We start from the raw sequence: 9,498 nt of genomic DNA, 5'->3' as shown, positions 1-9,498 counted from the left end.
AACCCAAAATAAGCTTCGGTACAACCTGCCCGCTCCTTGGGTACTGTGGAAAGGAGGAGGTCCCTGACTCAAGGGAGAGCAAGTTGTCACTGAGGCAGAGCACTGCCCACCCTGACACAGCAATAGAACAGGAGAGGAGGGTACTGGAAGCCAGTGGCCCTGAGCGGCTCTGCAGTCACTGCCATGTGGCAGGGAAGGGTGGCAATGCATTCAGGTCCCAGCAAGAGTGGTAACATCACCACAACTGACAGTCACCCTGAAGACCTGGGTGGTGGCCTTCAGACTCTCTGTTTTTGGGGCCATATGGTCCTGGAATTTATCAAAGCAGCTGGACATCCAGGCACAAATTCCCACAGACGTGTTGGAGATTCTCCATCTAACGACTCCACACTTCATCTCAAGGCAGAAGCCAGAAAGTCTCTTTCCCAGCATCCCTGGCAACTGGGACACAGGCACATGACTTGGGCTCCACCAATCAGATGCCCCCTCATGAAATTTTGGTTGAAAAGGTCGTGACATGGTGAGGCAGACGCAAGGTGGACTCCACTCTGACACATCCCCTCCAGCCTGGGCCAGTTGCCTGAGCCCTGTGGGGGTCAGTGGGTGGCCATCAAGGCAGCCCTGGGATGTCACTCAAATGATATTCCTGACGCCTTGGCATCCAAGCCGTTACCCACCCTCCTTGAGATTGTGCGAACTGCATAGTCTCCCTTGATAAATTCCTATCCTGCTACATTAGCTACAGTGAATGGTTTTATCAAAATAATCCATGCGGGTGGTTTAAAATTTTAAGTAGCATTTGTATCGGTTCAGGTTCAACCAGAGAAGCAGACCACCAGGAGATATGTATTAAGAGATTTATAGTAAGAAGTTGGCTTATGCAATTGTGGGGCTGGGTAGGGAAGTCTGAAATCCTTCGGGCAGCCCATCAGGAAGGGAGGGCTGGGATTGTCAGGCACAGACTGAAGCTGCCATCCACAGGCAGAATTTCTTCTCCTTCAGGGATACCTCAGCTCTGCGCTGAGGGCCTTTCAACTCGTTGAACCAGGCCCACCCAGATTGTCTAGGAGAATCTCCCTTCCTTTAAAGTCTTTGGACTTTAATCACATCTACAAAATACCTTCACAGCAACACCTAGTTGTGTTTGGTTGAATAACTGGGGACCGTAGTCTAGCCAAGTTGACACACAAAACTATCAGTCAGAGGCCAGCCTGTGGCTCACTCGGTAGAGTGCGGTGCTGATAACACCAAGGCCACGGGTTCGGATCCCTATATAGGGATGGCCGGTTTGCTCACTGGCTGAGCGTGGTGCTGACAACACCAAGCCAAGGGTTGAGATCCCCGTACCGGTCATCTTTTAAAAAAAAAAAAAACTATCTGTCAGTGCTACTGACTGTACAGAAAACTAGCAATAGTACTACTAAGCTGGTAAGGAAAGAGTTCTAACCCTCCCTGTTCCTGATGTCACATTCCAGAGGCGAATAGAAATCTCTCCCCACAGCCAGCGACACTGATGTCGCTCCTACCCATCTGCTTCTTCCTGGAAGCACCTCCCAGCCATTTGCTTTCCCCAGTCTGTGCTGCTTATCCCTGAGCCTGTGCACAGCTGGCATCCAGGGGTTCCCTTCACTGTCATCTGAGTAATCTTCTCACTCCTGTTTCCTGCATCCCCGGTCTCTCCTGTTTGGCGGGAATGCATCTTTCAGTACCTTCTTTAGAAAGAGCGCATAAAAGGTGTATTTTTGAGAACTTGTGTATCTGACAGTGTCTTTATTCTGTCCTTACACTTGACTGAGAGTTTAGCTGGATATAGAACTTTAAGTTAGAAATAATTTCCAATTTGTTAAAATAATTTTTGAGGGCCGGCCCGTGGCTCACTTGGGAGAGTGCGGTGCTGATAACACCAAGGCCACGGGTTCAGATCCCATGTAGGGATGGCCGGTTAGCTCTCTGGGTGAGCGTGGTGCTGACAACACCAAGGGTTAAGATCCCCTTACCGGTCATCTTTTTAAAAAATAATAATAATAATTTTTGAGAGCATAGCTCCATTGTCTTCCACTTTCTAGATCTGCTGTTGAGAAGTCCACAGCCACTCTGATTCCTGAATCCTCGTATTTGTTCTTTTTATTCCGCTCTGGTAGCTCTTAGGACCTTCTCTACATCTTGGCCGCTCTGAAATTTCACAACATACCTTGTGAAGTAGCTCGTGGTCTGGATATTTGCGGGCCCTTTCAATCTGGAAACTCATGTCCTCACATTCCTGGAAATTTTCTTGTACAATTTATTTTATAATTTCTCCTCTCCATTTTCTCTCTTCTCTATTTCTGGAGCTCCTATTATTCATATGTGAACCTCCTAGATTTATCTTTACTTATTTTTTCTTTTCTCTCTTATATTCCATTCCTGTGTTCCACCTAATGAGAGATTCTCTACTTCAGCTTCCAACCCCTCTGTGGCAATTTTTTTTTTTTTTCCTATTATCCATCCTTTAATTTCCTAGGGCTCTTTCTTGTATCTGGATGTAGGCACAATACTGACATAATAGCCTCTCTTAACTCTCTGAAGATATTAATCATAGTTTTTGATTTTGCAGTTTTAGGGTTTTGTTTTGTTTTGTTTCAGTTTTCTTTTGCTCTCTATATTGTCTCTGTTTCCTCTGAGTTCCTTTTTTGTGTGTTTTGGTCCCTGCCTTTGATGTTAGATATTTCTTCATATGTCTGCTGATTTGGGGCAGTCCATTTGAAGTCCTGACTGGACTGTAAATTTTTATTTTATCTTTGGCAGCTGGCCAGTACAGGGATCCAAATTCTTGACCTTGGTGTTATCAGCACCGTGAGAGCCTTCTTGATTCAATAAATTCAGAGAGCAAACCTCACCACATTGACCCAGAAGCCCTCCAGGTGTTCTGTGCACACAGCTGCAGTCTTTGTGTTTATAAAATTTTGTGAGCTGCTGTGTTTTTACCAAAATTGTCATAAGCATTTCCTCTTTATTATTAAATGCTCCTGAGGGATCTCTTGTAAAAGCTGTATCACATTCTGTCAGCCAAATGAGGTTATTTGTGTCGTATTCTTTTAAGTTCAAAACTCTGAGGTTCCGAGGTCAACTTGAATGGTGGGCCAGACTATGTGGGATAACAACCAAGGGTGGGGAGATAGAGTAGGTATTTATTCCAACACCTGCAACATCAACATCTCTATTCCAGGCACTGGGCCAGGTGATGGCACAGAGTGGGGTCCCAGGGACACGTGGGCCCTGCCCTTGAGGAGGCACAGTCCAGGGCGGCAGCTGAAAGCCGTGAGCAAGAGTGAACTTCAGAAGAACTCCGGCCTCCAAAGAGAGGGTGGAAACGGAACCTGTGGGCTGAGGCTTGGTGGCCCCCACGGGTGGGACTGGGAGAAGATGAGGGTCTTGAAAAGAGGGCAGAAAAGAAGCACTTGGAGAAGACAGGAGAGAAGCATGAAAGGGCCGGCAGAGGACCAGGTCCAGGAGGAGAAAGGATAGTGTCATCCAGCCCCTCCACGGGGAAGGTCGTGGGATCTGGGCTGTGTTCACCTTTTTCACTCCTGTGCGTTTTCATGCCATTTGCATTCTTTACACTGAGTGCTTTAATGAGGGCTGGAGCAGGCAGGTTTGTGTGAGTTAAGAGTGGCTGTCCACGGCCGGCTGGTCTCACACCAGCATCCTACTCTGCAGGGCAACAGTGGAAGGATGAATTCCAGAGAGCAGATGAGAAGGGAACGGGGAAGATGAAACAGGGAGGGGTGCTGTCACAGCCCGGAACCGAACCACCCAGGTTCAGCCGTGGCTCTGCCTCCTACCAGTTTGTGACCTTTAGGTATGGACATGACTCCTCTGAGAGCAACTGTCCACTTCTGTCAGCTGAGCTGCCTGACAGGGGTCCTGGGTGCCAGGGAACGCTGTCTGTGAGGCCCAGCCCAGGCCCAGGGCTCTGTGAATCATGGGCATTGCCTTCGTGTGGCCATGGGGGGAAGGAATCTGGGCAGCACCTGGATGGGGCAGACAGATCGAGTCAGGGTGGCTTTTACTTTCCTTCATTTGGGCAACATAAGGGAAACCTATGCAAGTAAAGAGCAGCAGAAGGAAAAGTCAGGGCCAGGTAGGAGACAGGGCCAGGAGGGAGCATGTGAACCAGGCCTGGCACCAGGGCAAGTGGAATTGAGGGGCAAGGCCAGTGGGGACAGGAAGGGAGGAGACCAGCTCCAGAGCAAGTTCTGTCTGGGTGACACCATGCCCAGCAATGATGAGCAGGGCTCCGGATGAGAGAGGGGGAACAGAGACTGCAAGAAGGAAATGATTCCCTGGGGACTGTGTCTCCACCTGGGACCCTCCCTCACCTCACTGGGCCTCTACAAGAGTGAAGACTGGGGCCCCTGGTTTGGCTGCCTGAAATTCACTGCAGAGGCCCCCTGTACCTGTCTCATCTGGCCTCCTGGCCACTGCTCCAGAATTCTTCCAAAGCCCCCTCAACCTGCTGCCAGGGGGGAGCAAACCAGACCGGCTGCCCAGCAGAAGGTGAGAAGCGCGCTCCCAGTCCACCTGCCTCCCAGGCCGGGGGTGGCCGTGTGGGAGGTGTGGGGGGAGTGTTCCCTCCTCCCAAGCATCTAGGTTAGGGAACATGGACGGGATTCTTTTCTCCACTTCTGCACCTGGGGGAGGTGGCACAGTGTGGTAGAAAAAGCACCTGGCTTCTGTGGCCTTGGGCAAGCCCCCAAACTTTCCATGCCTATATCAATGGAATATACTGAACACTTGTTATGTGCAGGGCACTTTACATGCATTACTCCACTAAGCTCCCCTACCTTCACCTTACAGGGTAGGTTCTAATACTTTCCCAGTTTTATAGGTGAGGAAGCTGAGGCACAGACAAGAGGGTGCTCACCCAGAGTCACAGAGCTAACCAGCAACAGAACTGGGATTTAAATCCAGGTCATCCCTCACTCAGGCCTGGGCTCTCAGCCCCCTTGTCATGCTGCTGAGATGTGGTTCTGGGGATACTAATTGAGGGCAGTAAGGAGTGTGATGAAATGCCCTGCAAACTGCAGAGCAACAGCTGGACTACCCTGAACCAGAATAGGTCTCCTAGGCTGAGACACCTGAAAAAGCCCTTAGGGGTCATTTGTTTGGGCTCCCATTGTACACATGGGAAGGCTGAGGTCCACTGAGGGGCAAAGACCTACCCTGCATCACTAAAGTAAAACATGAGCAGAGACAGGCCTGAAGTCAGGACTCAAGACCCCCAAAGAGCCACAGGGGCCCTACTCAGGAGTGGCCACCTGGAGAGGCATGGCTGGCTCTTCCCCCAGCCTGCCATGTGTGAGGCTGGCCTGAAATCACTGCAAACTTCCACAGAGCATGCTCCTGGCTAATGGTGGAGGGGAAGGCCAGAGGAGGAAGGGGAGGAGGTGATGAGAAGGCCTTCAGCCCCCCGGCCTTGGAGGAACCTGAAGAAACAAAGAATTTCACCTTGGAACCCTAATCCTCGTCATCCCTCCCCAGCTCACCCTGACCTGGGGCCATGATTCAGCACGGCTGACTCAAAATGAGCCCTGGGTCCCTGAGCTAAGGTCTGCGGTCAAGCCACGCCGGCCTCATTCCAGGACCTTGGCAAATCTGGTCACCACCAAACCCAGATATCAACTCTTCCCTGACCACACAGTGGGTCTCTGTTGCTTTCCTGTCTCATTTGCTTCCACAACCCTTCCACCATACCACACCCCCAGACCCGTCCTCCTGGTTCAGATCAGCCACACACACACACACACACACACACACACACAGACACACACACACACACACACACACACACACACACCCTGCACCCACCACCTTCCCAGACAACAAGGACCAGTCACCAATAGAATTGTCAAATCATATCAACAAAACTACAACCCACTTGATAAAAACATATACATCAAAAAACACACTCATGCCACATAGAATATTTCATGACAACAATCTATACCACACCTTAATTTTTACATTAGAGAGTGTGACTTGCCTTTTTTTTTTTTCCAAAATCTAATCTGCCGGCAAATAAAGAACATATTTGAAACACACATATCAGAGACAGAAAGTACATTGGTTGTTGCTTAGGACTGGGGGGATAGAGGGATGGGGGATGATACACAGAGGGTACGAAGATTCTTAGAATGACGAAAATGAAAATATCCCATAATTGATTATGATGAACATGGCTATATTCTGTCAATATACTAAAAACCATTGGACTGTACACTTTAAATGGGTGAATGGTATGGTATGTGAATTATAACTCAATAGAGTTGTTACCAAACACACACACACACATTCACACACATGCACGTGCACACACACACACACACACACACACACACACGAGCTGACATCCTCCTGACCCCTCCTGTTGTGTTTATCAGCCCGTAGGTCACCCGTGACAGTGAAGGTTGTCCTTACAAAGCCATTTAACCCAGGATCCCAATAGTGTTGAACCACTTCCAACAAATTTAGAGCAGCAGCTTTTTAGCAGAAATAAATAGCACTTATCAAATGTGGTTGTTTTCCTCCCTAAGGGAGTGACCACTGCCCCATTGGGCATGGACTTTCTGATAACGAGAGTTTGGAGAGAGCCTGGTTGCCTCACCAGTGACCTTGAGCCTGGAATGACATCAGCTGGCAAGGTGGTATCTCACAAGGAGCATCAGGGCAGTGAGTTCCACAAGGAAAAGCAACCAACTTGTTTTATCCTCACAGGATCTTAGAACAAAGGGAAAATTCATAAACTGATATAAAGCCAATCCCTTTTTTTTTTTGCGGCTGGCTGGTACCGGAAACCAAACCCTTGACCTTGGTCTTACAAGGCCGCGCTCTAAACAACTGAGCTAAGCAGCCAACCTAATCCCTTTGTTTTACGTGGCCCCACATTCCTCCCTTGGAAGGAGCCCTGATGGATGTGGCATGGAAGATCTGTGGCCCCACTCTGGTGGCCGACCCAGTGTTGGTTCCGGCCTCCCCATCTCCCCGTCAGCCCATGTGTTGTGGGCACTGCCCTCCAGGAGGCCCAGGCCAGAGGTCATCGCCTCATCCTACTCACTGGCCACAGCCACGTCACAGGACAGGTCTGTGCTTCAGTGTGGGCCAGTGAAATGCAAGGAGATGTTTGCTGGAGGCTTCCTTCAGAGGAGCTTCCTGAGTTTCCTGAAAGAGCTTCCAGAAGCACATCACTCCCCCTGGACAAGCCCAAATGTATTATTTTCTATTGCTGCTTAACATACTACCCCAAAACGTAATGGCTTAAAGCAACAAATATTTGTTATCTCCCAGCTTCTGTGCCCTCTTCTGACCTAGGCTCTGGAGTCACACACCCCCACTTCTACTTTGTTCTACTTGTTAGAGCGAGGCACTAAGTCTACCTGCCCTAAGGAGAGAGGAATTGGGCTCCACCTTTTAAAGGAAGTATCAAAGAATTTGTGAACATACTTTAAACCACACGGAAGAAGCCTGCAGCCTCAGAGATTTCTGGCAGCCATTTTGCAACCACAAAGAAAAGCCAAATTTCAGAAAGATATAAAGAAACCAAGCCCTTGATGTCACTGTAGACTAAACCAGCCCTAAGCCAGGTCTTCTTTGAAACTTTGCAGTGACCTGATCAATCCTCTTCGTAGTTTCAGTTAGCTCGGGTTGGGATCTCTGCTGCTTGCAATTGAATGTATATGTATGATCCTCGTAGGAATGAAGGAGGCACAGAGAATCATACAGCTCAGTCACCGAGGGTATATTACAAGGGCCATCCCGCCCATTGCCCGGGGGAGATCCAAGTCACTGCCACCAACTCACAGGGCTGCCCTGCACACAGAAGCCAATGGGCTCTTACCCAAGTGAGAACCTGCCTAGGAGTGCCCTTGCGTGATAAGGAGACTCAGTTAATAAGAAATTCCTGGACAGTCACACATCCAACATTTTCTCATTTTGTTTCCCAGATAGAAATAATGCTCAAGTATTAGATTTTTGAGATCAAAACCAAACCCCAAGAGACCCATGGCTTGGGCCCCAGCAATGAGACCAAATCAGTGCTCTCAGGCCTTGATGGGCCCTACACCCTTCAAACTCCAAAAGGTCATTCTAGGTACACCTCCCTATGGCTTCACCCTCCAGCTCAGACCGCTGAACATCAGTGTATAGTGGGAAAAGCATAAAAAAGTTTATGAGTCTGACAAACACGTGGTTGAGTTTCATACCCACCACCTACCATCTGTGGGGCCTGGACAAGCTCTCAGTTTACTCATTTGTTCATGGGAAAATTAATACCCACCTCACAGGACCATTATGAGGATTAATGAAATCTCATATGTCTATGAGTATGTTTATATTATATAGTGTTTTCCTCCTTCCCTCTGTTCCTGCCAGCACCCAAACTGAAACTTTCACCCTCTCAAAAGTTAGGAAGACAGGAAGCGAGGGTCCAACCCTTGCCGAGCCCTTCATGATGGGAAAGTGGCTCCCCTGATGGGTGAGTTGGATAGTTCTGGGCAGTGCCTGAGCCCTTCTTGGCTCCCCCAGGAGGGATGGCTGGTGCCACTCTTGCCTCCTGCGTTCTGTAACTACCCTGCTGTTTTAGTCCATTTCTGTGGCTCATAACAAAATACCTGAAACTGGGTGATTTATAAAGAAAACAAAATTTATTGCTTACAGTAATAAGGCTGGGACTGGAAAGTCCAAAGTCCAGGGAACACATCTGGTGTGGGTCTTGGTGGTGGCAACAGTGACCCAGGGTCTCACAAGGCAGAAAATGGCAGAGTAGAGAGAAATTAACCTCTTCATTCACTCTTCTTTTAAAGCCCTCAGAACCATGCCCCTGGCCACCATTATTAATCCATTCACTATGGCATGGTCCTACAATCTAATCACCCCTTCAAGGCCCCATCTTTCAATTACCATAATAGGATTTCCCATCCTCAACACTGTCACAGTGGGGGCCAAGTTTTTGGCGGACACTCAATCAAACGTGCCTGCAGTTCTCAGAGTAGAGATTGTCCACATTTAGATCCATCTAAAACGTTGCCTATGACAGGGAATGTGATTACATTGATTGGGATCAGATTCAAAGAGATAAACAGAAAATCCGACTCATAGGCTTAACCAAGATAGAAATGTATTCTCTCTCACATAAAGAGAGTCCAAAGCTGGGCAGTCCAGGGCTAGAGAGTCAGTCCTAGCAAAACTCCAGGCTCCACCACCGTGCAGGCACTTGGTTTGCATCCCAAAGGCCACCTCATGGTCCCAGATGCTGCTGGAGCTCTAACCATGCTGCTGGCTGGAAGAAGGAGAAAGAGCTGGAGAAGACAAAAAGGCGCCCTTCCTGCTGAGCCAGCTGCATGTAAGCAGCCTTCCTCGAAGTCCCACATGAGTCCAGTTACATCTCACTGGCCAGAACTTAACCATGTGATTGCACCTAGCCACAGGGGGACTGGAAAATGTAGTTTTTTGTTTTGGCGGCAA

Source organism: Cynocephalus volans, chromosome 3, assembly GCF_027409185.1.
Source record: "Cynocephalus volans isolate mCynVol1 chromosome 3, mCynVol1.pri, whole genome shotgun sequence".
NCBI classification, from domain to species: domain Eukaryota; kingdom Metazoa; phylum Chordata; class Mammalia; order Dermoptera; family Cynocephalidae; genus Cynocephalus; species Cynocephalus volans.
The sequence above is the reverse complement of the archived record's forward strand: the minus strand, read 5'-3'. Positions refer to the sequence as shown.